At 35.8% G+C, this 6659-nt stretch overlaps 1 long non-coding RNA gene across 1 annotated transcript; it reads right to left on the bottom strand.

The window, feature by feature from the left end:
- Positions 1-495: 495 nt before the first annotated feature.
- Positions 496-4760, bottom strand: LOC107284567. Its single transcript, XR_001548818.1, has 3 exons — positions 4672-4760; positions 3565-3665; positions 496-630 (listed from the first exon to the last, which is right to left on the bottom strand). It is a non-coding gene; the product is annotated as an uncharacterized LOC107284567 (long non-coding RNA).
- Positions 4761-6659: the final 1899 nt, after the last annotated feature.

The raw sequence follows: 6659 nt of genomic DNA, 5'->3' as shown, positions 1-6659 counted from the left end.
GTTGCCATAATACAGCATAAGGATGATATCTTCCTTCCAACACAGTGACAAATGTTCTGACAGCCTTTTAGTCTGGAAATATGCTGGTATAAATATGCTTAAATTCTTAGCTCCTAAAAGAGAAAGCTATTAGGCGGATTTCAATACCACAAGTAATCACTAAGAATACTCACTTTGTGAGACCATTTCTGAACCAGGTCTTTGGCACTTTACAGAAATATCCAACGTATCTACAGTATGTGCCTTTTTTCATTTTCTGCTTTGTGAGTAATTCTCTCATCGTATTTGAGCCTGGCAATTTCCTCAAAGGTTCCTTTTAGGTGTGGCAGAATCTGGAGTGGATCTTTTGTTTCAGGAATATATTGCTGAAACTGTCAGAGAGAGAAAAAAATCTGTGATAAAGTGAACTTTCTAAGTCTGTATATAAACAATATTTAGACCATTATATACTGCTGATGGATGAAATAGCCTGTTTACCTTGGAAATAATAGTCTTTTCTTCTTCAAATCATCATTCAGACTTGAATGTCATCCAGAAGTGATTTCTGCCTTCTTCAACTTATCCAGCATCTGAGGCCATGAGATAACTCTCATGGCACTGGCTTTTACTGACTCCTTCATTATTAGCCTCCTAGTGAGCGAGACAGAATACAATGAATGTAATAACCATACTTCACACAACAGGCCCTCTCTCGCTTTTAAATTGAAAATCCCCTTATTACAAAACAAGGGGTGGTTTTTTTCTTTTACCTTTAGGTAGGTCTGCCACATTCATAGGATTTTACAAAAACACAGCTGCTTTTTAAGCTAGAGAGAAATTGCATCTGCTAGACAGTAATTCTTCTTAGCCTGAATTGTATTGTTTTCTAAGTAGTTGGTAAGGGATTGCCTCCCCCCTAATGTATGTTCTGTTCTCTGCTTGTGTATTGGTGTGTGAGAAAAAATAAAATATACACATATTTTGAATGCAGCACATCAATGATTTGCCTATCACTATGTTTTACATAGAAATGAATGTTGAAATTGAGAAGATGTCAGAAACTGCAAGTAATGAATAATCCTTCAAAAATTTTGAGGTTTTATATCTTTCTTTCTCTATATATGTGTAGATTATAAACACTACAGGGACACTTCAAATGATGAATGCATTTCTTACCTGGAACATATATTATTTAATGATCATAATGAATACAAGAACTGGAGCAAAATCAGTCTGCTTATTACAGCAGCATCCTAAAATATTTTCTGAATTCAAATTCAAACTATTTTGTGTCTTTCTGTTTGTTATAAGGTAAGCTATTTGCTACAACGGGTTTATTGCCTGCATCTTTTTCAGTGCATCACTATAAAGAGATACAAGGCAAAAGACAGTAAGATGTAATACTGCAACTATAGATATTACTTAGAAAAAGCTTGCGTTTTTTTAAAGAAAATCATCAGAATATTATTTATAAACAGTATGCTTCTTTAGGTTCTGTCTGCTAATATAAGGTGGCACCTCTAACTTTCTATTTGAAGGTATGTATTCACTGTAGTAACAATGCTAATAGGATGCTGCAGTAGGATGCTAGTTTATTTTTCTGACTGCAAAATGTTTGTAGAAGAGTGTATCATAAATACTAATCCCATACTGAGTTTCTTGATCACATCATACTTGGAGAGATGGCAAAAATGTCTGACTTTACATATTTGCAAATTGTACAAAACCTGATGCCACGCCTGAAAGAATGACATTGTTTTCTATTGAGGTGGCAAAAAAATAGAATTTATTTTTTACACTAAAAGCTGTGGTTTGGTTAGTATATTGTGTGAAACTAGTCCTTTTGATTTTTCAATCCTGGTTTATAAGGTTATAAAATGAATCTATTTAAATGTAGCTTAGTCAATAAAACATGATTTAAGTTGTTTTGTTCTGTAGAGCAATGGCTCAGAAATTAAAAACAGTAAGCTTATCAGTTGGAAAGCTGACAGCCCAAGATTCAAGACTTGAGCGCCATGCGATGGGGTAAACTCCTGTCTTCACCCCAGTTCCTGCCCACCTAGAGTTTGAAAGCATGCAAATGAAAGTAGATAAATGGGTACTATTTTGGTGGGAAGGTAACAGTGTTCCATGTGCATCAGGTTATAGTCATGCTGACCATATGACCACAGAAGTGTATTCAGACAACGCTGGCTCCCTAGAGTCAGAAACAACAGGACAGGGAAAATCTTTACCTAAGTTGTATTGCACTGTAGTATAGTAACAACTTTTTGGCATTTTAAAGAGGAAGATATACGTTATGGCATAACCGGTTTTTGTTTCTGTGAAAATATTTCTATTTATTTAAAATATATCTAAGTTCCAAGATATGTACAGACTCCAGGCACTGGGTTATGACTTCATCATGTCTGCCAAGATGTATACTGATGATATCTGACTCCAAACTGATGGTTGATCTCACCCAGCAGTTTCATGTAGAAGTTAAGAAGGAAAAAGAGCATGGAATCCTGCAGCACCCCACAAGTAAGGAACCACAGCTGCAATTTCTCCCCACTGTCAACACTAATTGAAACTGACCACAGATTAAGACCACCACCACAAAGTGGGACCTCCTACTTCCAACCTCTGAAACTGGTCCAAAAGGTTTCTGTGGCTGACAGTATTAAAAGCAACTGAAAAAATGAACATCAGGTTGAATGTATTATTATAGTACCATCTAATCCCAGCTTCACTACAGATTATANNNTTCTCCCCACTGTCAACACTAATTGAAACTGACCACAGATTAAGACCACCACCACAAAGTGGGACCTCCTACTTCCAACCTCTGAAACTGGTCCAAAAGGTTTCTGTGGCTGACAGTATTAAAAGCAACTGAAAAAATGAACATCAGGTTGAATGTATTATTATAGTACCATCTAATCCCAGCTTCACTACAGATTATAAACAAGCAAGGCAATGCTGTCTCCATACTAAATCCTGGCCTGAAACCCAGATAATTTTTTAACTAAGATAATCTACTTCATAAGGGGATTGAAACTAAAGCCTGACTACCTTCTTTATAATCTTCCCTAATAAGGGAAAGCTGCTGTTTGGACAATAATTGTTCAGAACCATTGGGCACAGGAATGGTTCTTGAGGAGAAGAAATATCACAGCGTCTCTGAAAACCACAGGAATCACTTTCTCACTTAAGGAATCCAACACCACCAAACAGACCCAATCATAGGTCATCCCCAGGTGGCTTTTGTTATCCAGGAGGATGATCGAACAGGCACGTCCCTGGCCAACAGGCTGGAGAGACCTAGCTACTTCCTTAGGACTCACAAATAAGATCTTGCTTCAGGCCTCTTATTTAGACCTGTACAATCAGAATCCAATTCTAGACAAATCTGAGTAACTTAGTCTGACAAATAGTAAGAATATTCTTCACAGAAATCTGCAGAAGATCCTGCTACCTGTCTCTTCCCAACAGGATTTGGGTTACTTTTAATAATGCCAGAACTGTTAGCAGGTACAATATGGGCATAATATCAAACAACAGTAACATTATCACTATGATATAATACCTAATATGAGTTCTTACTTGTATTCAGTTGGATTAACTTTTCATCTTCCTTCAGCAGTACTCCAGGTGTTTCTTCCTGCACTTCATCTCCCAGAGGTTTCAGAGGTCCAAAATGCCTGCTGTGATTGGTAGAGAGGGAACAATCTGTATGGGTCAATCCAATTATATATCATCTCTACATTCAAGGTTTTATCTAAGGCTTCAGCTGACATGCCCACTGGATCCTTAGGGATAACTCAATATTTCCTTTGGAATGCAGGTGGGTCCACCATTTGCTTGGGATGGGCCCTTAGGATAAACTAAACAAAAAGCAATTGAAAAGTGATCTGTCCACAGCAAAGGATTGATACAAAGGTTCTCCAAAACCAGATTGCTTCTCAATTGTCTTGGAAATAAAGCCGGTCTAATCTTGAACCTCCCAGTATGCACTGGGCCCACAATGACTTGGGACAGGTCCATAATTGCCATGGAGGCCACAAATCATAATACTTTTATGATACAGATGTGTTATTATCATTTGAAAATTGTCACAGGTTGGCTTGATAGAAGGGGGAAGGTATAGACTTGACAATTTTATAAAGAAAGAAGAAATATCACCATGTATTTTATCTATAGATCACTGTACTACTGATCCACTGTAATTGGATCAAACACTTCCTGTTTGATTTTTGAAAAAAGTTAACATTCAGTAGGAAGTCTTAAAGATTATTTATACAAGAAAAGTTAGCTTTTTTTGTAGGGCAAGACAAGAATAACTTCAATTTACATGGTGACATTTGCATCTTCAGTACCTAATTTCAAAATGTGAATATTAATAGCATTGCCTATTGGAAAAGTGAGGGAAAATGCTATATCTTACCTGATAAGATCATACTTATCTTATTAATATGACAAACATGAAGTTGTACAATGAATTAAGATATGAGCCCACCATTGGGAACATAATGTCTTTCTGAATTCTTCAATTTGGATCCAGTTTCCTATCACATGCACTAACTTTATGTAAAAACTATACAGCTGAATGAAGATCCCATTTGCATTAAACACTGCAAATGTATTGGTATCCCACCACACAACCGGCAAGCATAGAGACATTAGGCTCTGAATATCAACCATCTCTCTTACCAGCAAGAATTTTAAACCACATGCCTGGGAAGATCACTTCTTTTTCTGAATCAAGCTCTCTTGATCAATGGGTTCAGTGGTAACTGCATATGAACATAATAAATGAAAGAGGTCATGCCATAACAGAAATGATGGCTTATCATTTTAATAGGCTACAACTGTTGAACAAATCCTGTATCACATTTGCATATTGATCTCAGCAACTAGACAACCTTGGTATTAGTGAGGCTAAACTTATTTTACGTTGACCTATCTCTGCATAATCCATATATAACAGAGTTTCAGCCTACCAATAATCCATTTTCCTTCAGTTCCAAAATTACAAATGCATTTGGCAGGAAAAAATAAATAAATCTCAGGACCTTATACATTCAGAAACATGTGGAAGAGGCCTTCATCCTGCAGTGGATAGACAATGGCTAAAATGATGATGATGAAAACGTATTTACCTATATAATGTGCACATTTTGTCTGCATTCCATATAACATATCCATTTTCATGTTTATTATGTTCTGTGTTTAAAAATTCAAAAAGTGAATATTTGGCAATGAATTTGCATTTTGGTTTCTCATGTGAAGCCCCCAAAATAATTCCTTCAAAACAATTTGTATCTTATCCATTCCCAGACTAAGCTGATTTGATTGAAAATAAAACAGTGCTAATGAGATGTGTCATTAACTATGAGAAATAGATTTTCTTCTAAATAGTTTCACAAAACAAAAATTAATACAAAATAAAGTACTATGAATAATTTCATATATGCTGTATGTTTGATACTTACATTGAAACTGCTTCTAGTTTCTTAGAAAGTGCATTTTTCTCATTAAAACCTCCCCAGTGCTTTTGAATATTTGAGAAATGAAGGTTCTGGCATTCCTTTCATATTAGATCAGAGGTGTCAAACTGCCGGCCCACGGGCCGGACATGTCATCCGGAAGCCACCCCCACCCCATTGCCGGCAATGGCAAAACCGGCCCGATACATTGCGCAACATGTCTGTATTAGATGAAGTACATATGCAGATACATGACTTTTTTCCCCCAAAGATATAAACATAGATTCCAAGAGTCCAGATTAAGTTTTAGTTGTGGACAACTGGAAGCTACAGATTAGATGTAAAATATGTGTCAATTTACCTCAGAGGATTCAAGAAAGTTTGTGTCAGCACTGAATTGGGTAAGTGCATACAAAGGAGCATTGGTTATGCACATGGATGAATATCTAAAGGGTTATTTTTTTCACTGATCTCTTTTCCTACACTGAGATGAAAAAATATTTACTAAATAGGATACAAAGAACTGTATTGTCTTTTAAGTCTAACATACATATCTTTAAATTCTGTAGTAATTTATTTAGTAAATTGTATTTAATTGCATTTTTTTCTACTAATTGAAGCTACAAAAAGAAGAAATTAGACTAACATCCATTTGTGTATGTCACTTTGGTGGTTCACTTACCCACTGAACCATTGTATCAATCACATTTGAACTCCCAAAATAGTAATTATATAAAAATAAATCTAACATACATATCTTTAAACTCCTCTTTTCCCCCTCTTCCCATTCTTAATATTCTGAAATGTGTAATAGCAGAGCTACAGAATGAAAGGAATTTTATAAAATGAAGTGAAGCATAAATCATGCAGGCTGGTGAAAGCTATGATACTGTATAAGATGAAGATGAAATCTAAAAGCATTTACATTCAACAAGCCTCCCCCACCCCCAAACAAAAGCATACCAACTTAATTTCCCATGCTAAAATCACTTTTAGGAGAGTGGAATAAATAGTGAAAGTTTCATAGTTGCAGCTTTAAGACCAGCAAAATCTATGCGAGGCATAAAAAAAGAAAAACAGAGAGACACACCAAAATTAAATGCATGGATTACAGCATGAAAAAGGCACCAAGGCTATGATAAGAAAAAGAAAAGATTTCCAGTGAGCTAAATTTGAAGCCTACCAGCAGTAGAAAAAGAAGATTAAACTGTA

This window comes from Protobothrops mucrosquamatus, unplaced genomic scaffold (assembly GCF_001527695.2).
Source record: "Protobothrops mucrosquamatus isolate PMUCROS unplaced genomic scaffold, P.Mucros_1.0 scaffold102, whole genome shotgun sequence".
NCBI lineage: Eukaryota > Metazoa > Chordata > Lepidosauria > Squamata > Viperidae > Protobothrops > Protobothrops mucrosquamatus.
Note: the sequence above shows the minus strand (reverse complement) of the source record. Positions and strands in the feature narration are given on the sequence as shown.